The following is a 14,209-nucleotide window of genomic DNA, read 5'->3' on the forward strand; positions in this document are numbered from 1 at the left end:
GCCATGTTTTCCGTGAAAATGATCGACACGCTTTAACAAAAATGGCCGTAATCGGCAAACTAATTTTTTTTAAAATAAAATGAATACAATTTTGTGCTCTCTATAGACTAAAGTTTAAAAGGTAGAAAAATAAAAAATATTAACAATAGTCAAGCAACCACCTTTGGACCACTTGGCTTGGATTGACCCTTATACAATTTTTAGAACTTTGACATTTAAAAATTATAATTTCTTTCAACCACAAAACTGTCAAAATTTTTGTTGTAATTTATTGCTCATATTGGGAAAAAAGATCTTTTGTAATATTTTTGTCTAAAGTTGATCGGTTTCCAGTTATATACAATTTAAAATTGAATAAAAAAGAAAAATCACGATTTTCAAGGCTCAAAAACACAAGTAAAAATATAATCTTTCAAATTAAAAACTACCTAAAAAGTACCTTCTTCTATCAGCTCCCCTTAAGATCTTCTTGCATGTTGTAGTCTAAAACATTATTTTTTAATTGTCAATGAAGCGCTTATGCTGCATTAACAACTAAAAAACAATATTTCAAAATGATATAAACCCAAATGACTTATCAGGAACTGATAAAGTAATGTTTGAACTTGAATCTAGGTACTTCGTAATTTCAAAAATATTATTTTTTTTACTTATGTCTTAGATCTTTGAAAATAGTCATTTGTCGTTTTTTCAGTTTTAAATTGTTTATAACTCGAAAACGATTAACTTTACGAGAAAAATTACAAAAGTAACATTGCATGTAATACAAAAAATTACATTTGTTTGTTTCCAATGACCAAAGAACGCAAAATAGTGTCTGCCCTAGCCGAAAATATTGATTTTTATAATTTCTTTTAATTCTTTTTTTTTTAATTAATGTAGCAATAACTCCGAAATTAAGGTATAGGGAATCCTACACGAAAAATAATCAGTATTGCATAAAGACTTCAAAACGCAAAAAATATACAGGGTGTTCTACTTAAAATAATAAAGTTCATTAGATTTCCAGAAAAACGGAAGATCTGACAATAATGTAAATACCATTGTAATATCGGCCGCATTTACAAGGCTCAAGCTGTTTCCGAGATAATTGAGGCGTTCCATACATAAAACTCACGTAGATTTAATAGTTTATTTAATTTAATAAAAAAAATACAGGATCCTTTGTAAAAGGTATATTTAAAAGACCCCAATAAGGGTTACATCACAAAACAAAACGTTTTCGGATTAACAAGTAATCCATCATCAGTGTTAAGCCCTAAAATGATAAGTATAACCTAATTAATAGAAGACAATGTTGTAAAAGTTGACTAAGGTTAAGAATTGACAGAGGTCATACTTACAACAGCATGCATGCGTGAGCCACCAAAAAGTTATGGGTAAAAACCCTTTAAAAATTGTAAGATCTTAAATGATACTACATATTATGATTAAAATAGATGGATGTTGCAAATATTCCTGGATATTACCCAGGGCAACACAGGACTCTCACCCACGTGGATGTGATATGAAAGGGATGAACCTTTCATATTGAAAACTGAGTGTCAACTGAACTGAAAGGTGAAGTAGTGCAGTCACTGAAGGTTTTCACCTCCGATTTCGTTAAACCTCCATCGATTTTCATGAAAATTGGTCAGTAATTAGAGGATACCTCAAGGAACAAAGGTGACATGATGCCAACTTGCGCTTTTACCCTTAGGGTGGATGCCACCCCTTCTCGGGGGTGAAAATTATTTTATTAAAAATAATACCATACGTCGATAGAGGGACACATTAGAAACAAAATTTGTTATATAAAGTTATTAAAATAAATCAACACTTTTTGAGTTATTAAAGACCAAAGATTTTATTTTTCCTTAAAAAAATGCTTGTTTTAAATCGGTTTTTCACGTATGAATCAAAAACTATAAGCTTTTACAAAAAAGTTATTATTACTGAAATTGAGGATAATAAAAAACTGAATACATTCCTCACATAAAGAACTAAACTAATGTTAGTTCAAAGTGAGTTATTGGCAATTGAATGTGTAGTTTTTTCGACGAGTACTCAAATCTAAGTATTCAAGCTTAAATAACGGGAAAACGATGCAATGTATAAAACATTCCTGCTAAACATTTGCCAAAGTACTTCGGAATACCTATCAAATGAGCTTCAGAACAAGGTAATTGCGTCAAAATTAAGCAAGTTGTAATGAAAATAAAAGAACCGTTTCGAATTTTTTAGGAAAAAGTTAAAAATAAAACATACGCCAGTTCCACATAGTAATCCTTACAAGAACTTCTTTATATTAGCATAAGTAATGTGTTCGAGAATTTTGACCGGTTAAAAACGCATATTTTTGAAAAAAAAAAAGATATAATTTAAAAAAATAATAATTTTAAAAATTATTGTAATTCTCATATTCTTTTGATAATAACTCCAAAAATACTCAATATACGCAAAAAATTTTACCAACCAAATTTTAGTTTTTTCTGTGCCAAATATTTTATCTGTTTTACTATTTCGATTGGGTAAAAAATAACCGAGATAGAAACGTTTAAATCTTAAATTTTGCTGTGGGAACCATGCAACCGGGGTAATTTAACCTTTTATTTTAAAAAAAGCAAGGGGTTTAAAAGATTAGGTCTAACGTGCTTAAATAGCAATTAAAATTAGATTTCAAAAAGTTTTTAGATGAACTTGATATCGTAAACACAAACTGAGTTATTAAAAAAAAAAACAATAACATTTTTTGGAAAATTTTTTAAAAGATGAAAGAAGTTTGAAAAAATTTTGGAGCATAAATTTTAACATGTTCGGGGGCTCATTTAATAGATATTTTTAAGTACTTTGACAAAAAATGTTTAGTAAGTTTATGTTATAAAATGCAAAAATTTCCCGTTATTTCAGCTTGAATACTTAGGAGTTTATTACTCGCCGAAAAAAATATACATTCAATTACCTATAACTCACTTTTAGTTAACATTACAAGGTTTTTGTAGTAAGGGGTTTATTTCATTTTTCATTAGCTTCAATTTTGATAACAATAAATGTTTTGTAAAAACTTATACTTTTTGAGTTATTGATAAAAAATTGGTTAAAAACATGGATTTTTTCCAAGAAAAATTAAAATCTTTGATCTTTAAGAACTCAAAAAGTTTTGATTTATTTTAATAACTTTATATAACAAATTTTGCTTGAAATTTGTCCCTATATCGAATTATGGGGAGGATATTTTTAATATAATAATTTTCACCCCCCGAGAAGGGGTGGTATCCACCCCCAGGATAAAAACGCAAGTTGGCACCATGTCACCTTTGTTCCTTGAGATACCCTCTAACCACTCACCAATTTTCATGCAAATCGGTGGAGGTTCAACGAAATCGGAGGTAATAGCTCATATCCACCTTCAGTGACTCCACTAAAGGAACTTTAAAAGTACATCAACAAGGAACATCAACATAAACTTTAAATTCGTTGGCTGAAGTAAAAAAACAGTTCATAACGTCGCATTGACAGTCTGTCTCTGACATACTTCTAAAGTTCCTTCACCTTTCAGTTCAGTTGACACTCAATTTTCAATATGTAAGGTTCATCCCTTTCATATCACATCCAAGTGGGTTAGAGTCCTGTGTTGCCCTGGGTAATATCCAGGAATATTTGCAACATCCATCTATTTTAATCATAATATGTAGTATTATTTAAGATCTTGCAACTTTTAAAGGGTTTTTACCCATAACTTTTTGGTGGCTCACGCATGCATGCTATTGCAAGTAATGTAAGCATGTAAGTATGACCTCTGTATATTCTTAACCTTAGTCAACTTTTACTACATTGTCTTTTATTAATTATTTTATACTTATCATTTTAGGGCTTAACACTGATAATGGATTACTTGTTAATCCGAAAACGTTTTGTTTTGTGATGTAACCCTTATTGGGGTCTTTTAAATAAATATACCTTTTACAAAGGATCCTGCGTTTTTTGTGATTTATGGTATACATATACATCCAGCTACAGGAATTTATTTTCCTCGTGAATTTTTAATTTAATAGTTTGTAATAATTATTAAACCATAGTCAAAATTGTAAAATGATATTTCAGTAAAAGTAACAGGACTATTTTTTAGAGATTATAGTGTTAATGTGATATACGCAGATACTGCAGATGAATATTTTGTTATTCATCTTTCACTAAAATAATCTTTGCTGTACACAGTGAGGGTGTATCTGTCAGTGGAAGTTTTGCTAGTGGTGTAAATTTGTTGTCATAAAAAAAAAGCACATGTGGTTTCCATTCGGATTGTATTTTATCACCGTATGTTATTGTTGTTTTTATTTTACATTCCATGCTAGCCTTATTTGAAGTTGTTAGGTTAAAAGATATAACCCGATCTTGTAAGATCACTAAACAAGAAAATGGCGGCTTCAATAATTTAAAACAATCAGGATATACTTTAACAGATGCAAAATGGGTTTTGACATGATCCGTTAGTGCTAAAGCAGAAATATTTTCGACTCCGCAAGTTTCATAGTAAGGACAATTATTATAATAACGTTTACTGTTTTTACAGAATATTTCATGTGATACTATTTCTGAAAACGTGAAATCTTTACCACAATCCCATTTGCAAAAACGTGACCGAAGAGTTGACGGAATGGATTCTTTAAAATATAAATGATTTTCTTTAATTTTATTTTCATGGGTTAACCACTGAAAACAGCAAAAACAAAGGAAATCATCATGTGTAGGGCTGTAATAATATTCTGGAGCATACGAGTCAGAAAGGGAAAAGATGCAGCTTGCTTCACAATTATAACATTGTGGATTATAGTCTGAGTGAAATTCAATAACTTCAGTTGTGTAGTTCAACGAGCTTCTATAAATGAACTTAATTGTCTCCACATCCGATTCTTCTAAAGAATTATTAGTGCTGGACGATGATGCATTCCCATTTTCAGCTAGACTTTGATTTGGGCTTTCTAAAGAATTCTTAATGCTTGACGAATGAACATTTTCCGGTATAGCGAAAAACTGTACGTTTTTATAAAATAACTTGAATTTAACATTTATGAAATGTGACATATTCGATGCATCCACAAGAGAAATCTCATTAGCACACGAAGGTTTTGAGTTACAGGTAATATCAAATTTTTTATTAATTCTTTTTTTCTTTTTTGGTTGGCTAGTTACGGTAAACTGGTGACATATGTTTGAAGCTAGTTTATCACTTCCCATATAAACCAATTCTAATTTTATTCTATTTTCTGATTTACTATAGCTAATATATAGGAAAAATAAATTATCGTCTTCTTGATATATATAAGTACTTGGCATTTCTAAATGATGATCCAAGTTAAAAACAAACGCAGGACAGTCCAATATAGCATCTTTATGGTTGGAATGAAAGTGCCGAAGCATCAGAAAACTCATCATTTCTTCATAACAAATTGGACACTTCTGAATGGTTTCCAAGCATACCTAAAATTAATAAATTAAGTTGGTATGTATTTCAATTTAATAAAAGTAACGAAAATCAATTATTGTGTATTGCTAAATTCAAGCGCTTTTTGTTAAAATACAATATTGTACTTTTTCTAACTTTATTTATTTAATTTTTTAATTTATTAATAAATTTTAACAATTTTCGTCGATATGACCAAGGCTTTTGACACAGTACGATTAAAGGATTTGTTTGAAATAATGGGAGGAAAAGGGCTAAACCACAGGCTAATTAACCTAGTAAGGTGGAGTGGGGCAAGTTGGGACTGGTTTTTGTTAAGTTTGACTTTAATATTTTTTTTGTAAATTATATTTCAAATATTTTACATTTTCTTGATATCAACGTGGAGTAACATTAATACTCTATAATTTGCATTGCCGAAAACACCAATTTATACTGAAAATTACAGCTTTTATAAATAATTAGAAAAGACAGTAACTATTAAATAGTTATTTAAAACTCATTGAAAGCTATCTTCATATGTTATGGGATAAAATCGGAATTACTAATCCGTCATTTATAAATTGCTTTTTGCCACATTAAAATAAGTTGTGTAGTTTAAAAGTTATACATTTAGATATAGAAAATGGTTTTTCGCATGGCATTTATGCGACTGCCCTCATTTCTATCAATGCTTCTTCAAACGTTTCTGCTGATTACGATCTTCGGTTGGTTTTTTTAACATAATTTCTAACCATTTTGGATTTAAAAAAAGTTATAAATAAATAATTTGAGCAAAAAAACCATAAAATGTACAAAAAAATGTTTTAAATTAACTGAAAAAAGCACAACCCCGCCACATGCTACGAACTTGCCCCATGCACTAATATTTGCGGGGCAAGACCAGAGTTGTGCTTTTTCCAGTAAATTTAAAATAATCTAAAGGATTTATTTATTTAACGTAAACTTTAAGCAATGTTCTTAATATCTACTAAAAATAAATACACAAGACGCAAAATTTGCTGTAAAATACCGGCACTTTGTTAGACAGCTCTAGGTTAGATATGTACTGCACACATACTCACATTTTATAAATGGCAAAACAGTGGAAGAATTACTTCTGAGTAAGAGACATATTATATGTCAATCAGTTCATACTAATCCAGAAAAGATTTCTACTCCTTAACTTGTGCAATTGAATGTATCTTATGATATTTTTAGAGCAATTACGAACTTGTCCCGTTTACGATCTTACCCCACTTCACCTTACACGATATTAACAAACAATGTAAAACAAAAATAAGAGTAGGACATTTGACAACAGAAGACATAGTTACAAACATAGGAATCCGTCAAGGAGATTTACTGAGTCCTTTCATATTTAATTTAATATGTAATCTAATAATGGACAAAATAATAGAAAACCTTCCCAGAACAGCTGGCTATAAGATGGGTACGAGGATGGGTAACACATTCTTTAGAGTCGTTTGCTACGCTGACGATGCTGTCCTTCTCGCCGATTCTGAAGACAATCTCCAAAGGCTACAGCATGCATTTAATACTAAAGCTAAAGAACTAAATATGCTCATCAACACCGAGAAGACTGAGTGCCTAGTAATTTCCAAAGAACCGATAAGATGCAAATTGGAAAATTGACTCGAAAACTGTGGAACAGGTGAATCACTTGAAATATTTTGGTGCGGAAATAATAAGCTATGGAAATCTCTCAAAAGGGGTCAGAGAACAAACAATGAAAGCAGCTAGAATCTCGGGATGCCTGAAAGAAATCATATGGAAGAACATATATCTAAATATTGAAAGCAAAGTTAAAATATATAAAACAACAGTAAGATTTATCATAATATATGCGGCAGAAACAAGAACAGACACAATAAATATAACGTTACAAATTATGAGAACAGTTAAAATGAGAACACAAGAAGCATACAAGGCAAAACTCTATGTGACAGAATAAGAAGTGAAGACATCACACAAAACTGTGGAATACAGGACATAAGGAGGAGGGTCAGACAAAGACGATGATATTGGAACATATAAAGAACATGGAGGACCACAGACTCGTTAAAAGTGCAAAAACGAATAACCCAGTAGGCAAAAGGCCACAGGGTAGACCACCAAAACGATGCGAGAATGCTGGACCTCATCATCCGGGGAAGACTTAATGGCAATGAACAACCAGTAGCCTACTAGCACGATCGATCATGCTAGAAAGAAGAAGAAGAAAAAGAAGAAGAAGAAGAAGAACACTTATTTTATTTAGTTTTTATTTTAATTTATTTATACTTTAAGAATATAGATGTAATAATATTGTGGCTAGACAGGTAAATGTAATTGTATACCGGGTGTAACAATCATACTGTGTTTTCCTCAAAGTTCGGAACACCCTGTGGAATATTCTCTAGTACAATAGACTCCCTCTATAACGAGAAGTGAAATGGCGGACTAACTACCTCGTTATAAGCGGATCTCGTTATATCAGACAACAATAATATTGTGCATACATAAATATGAATATAGGGTGAGGCAGATATAAAGGGCCTATTAGAAATATCTCGAGAACTAAACGTAAGAGAATCATTAAAATTGAAATACAGGGGTTTTGAGGTGTGAACTATTTAATGAAAATATTTTGGTCACTACTTCGGGTTATACTGGAAGTTGACTGTAACTTCGTTTTTTTAAATGGGACACCCTGTATATTTTTACATTTTTGGATTCTCCTCGATGTCTTATTTCTTAAAATATGAGGTTTTGTAATATTATACAGGGTAGTTTAAAATATAATTACAGTTTTTTATGAATTTTGTAGCAAACTTCACACCGTGTAGAATTGTACTGATTTGTTGATATCAAAAACTCTATTAATGTTCAAGTGTTTTTTAATATAGTCTAATATTAGTAAAACTTATTATTATAGCGAAATGTTTAATTCTAGTATACAGGGTTGGTCAATACTCGGAATGGATATTTTCTGAGTTTTCTTAAATGGAACAGTTATTTTAGTATTGTAATGAAATGATATTTTACAGTACTTTTTGATTTCTTAAGCATTCCCTATACCTAACTGCTTTAATTTTTGAGATATTCGTGATTCTTTAAGCCAAACATTAATTACAACAGAAATTACGTGAAATTTTATTAGGTTGGTCGTGAAAATATTCAATCAAAAAATTTTTTTTGAAAATAAATACATATTAATCTAGAATGATCCTTAATTTATTAATATTGGTCATAGCCAACTAGATAGAATATTGTATCTTTTTTAATATTGAACGCAACAATAATCTTAACTACATAGATATTTGGTTATTTCAACCAGTATTAATAAATTATAGGTCAGTCAAGATTACTTTGCATTTATTTTCGAAAAATTATGTTTGATTGAATATTTTCACGGCAAACCTAATAAAAGGCTATAGCGGGATAAGATGGTCAAAAATGCCCCCGCACCGATCAGCCCCGCTACTTATGTTTTCGATAAAGGATATAAAATTATGCCGTCATGCAAATTTTTAGCTTCCCAGAGGTCCTAAAACGTCTTAAATCGAGAAAAGAAGAATTTTTAGGTTTTATTTTTTTGTGAGCGCAATTTTACTTTAAAAAATCTGAAAAAATTCAAGAGGTTGTATCTTTTGAATACAAAACAAACTAATTTTTTTCAGATTTTTGTAATAAAAAATGAGCCCAGGAAAAATTTTTGAAATTTTCAAAAATTTTTTAGGTTATGGTAATATAATTTGGCCAACTTTTATATAGTATTTTTTTATGTACTTTTTACCGTTCTTTTAAATGGCAGAGGCAGAATTTTTAATATCTGAGCGGAAAGATATATAAGGAAACGCCCCTGTCAGACTTCATTAGATTACAAAGATTGCAATGGGCCGGACATGTGATAAGAATGGGAGAGGATAGGCTACCAAAACGAGCACTGAATGCTAGAATGCAAGGAAAGAGACCGGTTGGGAAGCCACGAAAGCGCTGGGAAGACACAGTAAACAGCGACGCACAAGCCCTTTTAGGTGTCCGTGTATGGAGAAGAGCAGCCACAGACAGGCAAGGGTGGAGGCAAAAAATAAAGGAGGCCAAGGCTCAATTTGGGCTGTAGTGCCGTAGAAGAAGAAGAAGAAGAGCGGAAAGAGCGAAAAAATCGAAAAAACCGTTTTTAGCTGTCTCGAGATGCATCTCGGGACAGCCAATTTTAGGATTTAGGATCCTGACTGCAACAACTGAAAAAAAAAACACTAAAATTGTGAATTTTGTTATAAAATTTGGTATGTGGGGTTATAATACTATTTGGAACAACTTTTCCAAATAACTTTTATCGATATCTGTAATAGATCTGGATCCCGCGTATGAAAAAAAAGTTGATTAATAGCAAGCTGAAAATTTGTTAATAGTTTAAGGGTGTCTAGTCGGATAAACTTTGATATAAGGGAACACTGGAACAGGGGCAGTTTTAATTGTGGAACAGGTTAAAAATTTGGAACGGTCACACCACGAAAACGGCTCATTTATTTTGTCCGACAGAACAGACTTAAACTCTTCGAACAGAGATTAAACTCTCATGCAAAAATCAATCTGCTATTTATCACCAAATGGGCGTTTTAATGAGTGGAACATGTAGAATATGTCAAATGACAGGAATTATGACAGGTGATAAATAGCAGTCTGATTTTTGCATGAGAGTTTAATCTCTGTTCCGAGAGTTTAAGTATGTTCTGTCGGACAAAATAAATGTGCCGTTTTCGTGGTGTGACCGTTCCAAATTTTTAACCTGTTCCGCAATTAAAACTTCTCCTGTTCCAGTGTTCCCACATATCAAAGTTTGTCCGACTAGACACCCTTAAGCTATTAACAAATTTTCAGCTTGCTATTAATCAACTTTTTTTTCACACGCGGGATCCAGACCTATAACGCCAAGCAAATCGAATCGCATATCGAAAATTCACCCTGTTTGTGGATTCGCAGTAGGCCGCGTTTAAAATTTAAAGTTCAGTTGACTATTTTAAAAATTGTGAACCATCAACCTGTATGACTGCAAATTTTCAAATCTGTATATATATTTTGATAGCCGAAACATAGGGGTGTCTTACTTCATCTTAAATGCGACACGCTGTATCTTATCAATTCGATAATTTATTGCAACTAATATAGTCGTATTTTTTATAGATTCAAAATATACAATGAGAATACTGACTAACTCACTAATTTTATCATACAAAGTTCAAATTGATTGCATTGAAATATTGAACCAATTAATGCGCATTAATATAATATTATTATAATTATTATAATAAATAGAGTGAGTTTTATGTATAAAACCCCTCAAGTATCTTGGAAACGACTTGCACATTTTTCATAGGTTTTGGTGGGTAGGGGTTTTCTAATGCAGCCGATATTACAGTGATAATTACATTGTTGTCAGATTTTCCGTTTTTCTGGAAATCTAATGAACTTTTTTATTTCAAATAGAACACCCTGTATATTTTTTGCGTTTCAAAGTCCTTAAGATATACTGATTATTTTTTATGTTATATTCTCTATACCTAAATGCCATGTGAGTTATTGCTACAATTATTAAAAAAAAATTAAAGAAATTATAAAAATCAATTTTTTTGGCCCGTGTAGACATTATTTTACGTTCTTTGGATCATTGGGAACAAAAAAAGGTCTTTTGTATTTTTTCTCTTAAGTTAATCGTTTTCGAGTTATAAATAATTTAAAACTGAAAAAAATCGAATAATGACGATTTTCAAGGTTCAAAAACAAAAATAAAAAACATTATTTTTGAAATTGCGGAGTACCCAAACACTTCTTCCAGGGGCTCGCTATAAAATTTTTTGGCACGATTTATTCTAAAACAATTGCTTTTTGATAAATGTTAATGAAGCGCTTATGATAGGACGGGCGATCGGGCTGAATTAACAACTAAAAAACAATATTTTAGAATGAAGCAAGCTCAATTTACTTATTGGTAACTGATAAAATAAGACTTTAGCTTGAATTTCTATACTTGACAGTTTCAAAAATAATATTTTTGATTTGTGTGAATAATATTGTAGCGGTTATTTACTGTAATAACTTATAATTACAAAGAAACAAGCGGTTCGTATTTATATACGATTTTATTTATATAACAGTACAGACGAATTTATTTTTTACAGACTTTACTTTACAACTTTTAGCTTAAAACTAAACTCTACAACAGCGCGCTCCGCTTAAATAGCCAATAGGTCCTGTTCTCGAAATGTCTACATATCCCTCGGCCTAATGAATATTCTGGAGATCTTCACTCACAGCGCCGTCGCTTCTGTGACGTTACGGCTACTGTTATTCCGACGGTTGGAATTCTCCCAAGCCGGGGACTGTTTATTGCGCCGATTCGAAACTCTTTCGTTACACTGCTCCCCTCTTAAGATCTGAGCGTCCCGATCAGCAACTCTAGATGAAGGCTCAGGATGGCGGAATCTACACGACTCTCCAGCTTTGCATACACCCTTCAAGAAGAAATAACAGTCTACTGTCTTTGAAGGATCCGACATCTTCGGGTTCATGCAACACACAGTAATTCGTACGCCAGTTTCTCTGAAGACCACCTCAAGCATGCTTCTCACAATCTTCCAATCCAGATTTTCTACTGCATGGCCTATTTTTGGTAAAGCCAAATCTTTGATGTCATAATTACACACGATTTTCTTCAAATTAGTTAGAGCACGCCATATGTTCTCGTAGCTTGGCGTGTCCGTATAAGACTTCCTGGTCACCATATACAGCAAAGATCGAGGACCATCTTCCAATCGCAGTACTCTTCCAATTTTAGGTTGTTGATTTCTTAACTCGTCCAGGCGGCCGAACTTTCTATTGAATACGGACGAGATTCCTTTGGTCATCTCGAGGTCTTGGGCAACACAGTGGGCTAGAGAGACGTTTTCTGGAACACCAAACAGATCTTGCTGAACTTCTGTGGTCACGCCGAATCTAGCACTCTTTCTCGCTGCGTAATTTGACATAAATTGATTAAAACTTGGCTGTGCGGCGTCTTTCATCTCCTGTTGGAGGACTCGGGCTTCTTCTGTTTCATTTGAGCCAGCATATGGTGCAAGACGATTTATGTGAATAACTTTTGGTTTACCGTTTGGCAACTTCTTAATTCTGTATATTACGTCATTTATTTTCTTCTTAACTTCATACGGACCTTCCCATTGTCTTTGCAGTTTAGGACACAAGCCGCGACGACGTTGTGGATTATAAAGCCAGACAAGATCACCTACTTCGAAGCTTTCATTCTTGCATCGAGAATCATATTGATCTTTCATTCTGTCACTGGCTATCTGGATGTGTTGTCGGGCAAGTTCATGAATGTTGTTCATTCGTAACTTCAGGCGGTCGACGTATTCTTCGCCTGCAACATGTTCCTCAGAAGGTCTGCGGCCAAACTCTAGGTCGCAGGGCAAACGAACTTCACGACCCAACATCAGGCAGGTTGGTGTTTGACCTGTAGTTTCATTTACGGCCGAGCGGTAGGCCATCAGGAATAAATGAATGTGTTGGTCCCAATCTCGCTGATGTTCAGATACAACTTTGGACAAGTGTTTACCCATCGTTCGGTTCATCCTCTCGACCATCCCATCTGATTGAGGATGCAGGGGTGTTGTTCTGGTCTTATTGGCACCAATCAATTTACAAACGTTTTGGAAAAGAGCTGACTCAAAGTTTCGCCCTTGGTCGGAGTGGATCTCCAAGGGAACACCAAATCGGCTGAAGAATTCTTTAACAAGTACCTCTGCAACGGTAACAGGTAACGGGTCCATTTCGTAAAATAATCCATGGCTACCAGGATGTATTTATTTCCAGCATCAGTTTCTGGAAATGGACCTGCAATGTCGATTGCTACTCTTTCCATAGGACTGCCAACATTGTACTGTCTCATGGGTGCTCTCTTTTTACCAACTGGACCATTACCGAATGCACACAGTTCACATTTCTGCCACCATCTTCTTACATCATCTTTACAGTTCACCCAATGGAACCGTTCTCGAACCTTTTGCAGAGTCTTCGTAATACCAAAGTGTCCACCTGATGTACCGTCATGCAACTGACGCAATACTTCTGACACTTTACTTTTAGGTACAATCAACTGAAGCTTAGATTCTGTACCATCATCGTTCTCAAAGGTTCTGTACAGAAGATCATCTTTTAGTATCAGGCAATTCCATTGGCTCCAGTAGGCCTTGACTTCCGGACTACATGCACTAATGTTTTGCCAACTAGGTCTCTCACCTCGACGCATCCAATCCAATACTCTTTTTATACATGGATCGTCTTCTTGGGCTTCTTGTAACTGTTGTGGCTGCCATTGCTCATTAACGACGGTAGTTCGTCTCACAGGGCAAAGCTGTTCATCTACTTTAAGCCGGTGATTACAACTTTCACTGCATGGCCGTATCGAGGAAGCATCTGTATTTGAACCAACTCTTCCAGCCCTCTTCATGCGTCTCTTCGGCATCGTGTCACGAATCACCCTCCGTACCATTTCCACCAAACGTTCATCTTTTCTCTTATCGCCTTTTTCCACGGTTATTACTCGATTGTTTCGTGAAGCTTGGCTAGCTGCTTCGTGTTCCAAGGCAATAGCAAGTGCTTCATCTAAAACTTTCGGTCTTGCTAGTCGTAAAGCTTTCTGTAGTTCACTATCTTTCAGCCCATTGACAAAGGTATCTACCGCAATTTCTTCTAAAACGCTGTCTGGCACCTCCGGATAAGCCA

At 33.4% G+C, this 14,209-nt stretch overlaps 1 protein-coding gene across 1 annotated transcript in view; it reads left to right on the plus strand.

Moving 5' to 3' along the window:
- Positions 1-14,209, plus strand: part of LOC114329316 (glycogen-binding subunit 76A) — a 294,793-nt gene that overhangs the window by 11,223 nt on the left and 269,361 nt on the right. The gene's annotated exons all lie outside the window — the stretch shown is intronic.

This window comes from Diabrotica virgifera, chromosome 7 (genome assembly GCF_917563875.1).
Source record: "Diabrotica virgifera virgifera chromosome 7, PGI_DIABVI_V3a".
Lineage (NCBI taxonomy): Eukaryota > Metazoa > Arthropoda > Insecta > Coleoptera > Chrysomelidae > Diabrotica > Diabrotica virgifera.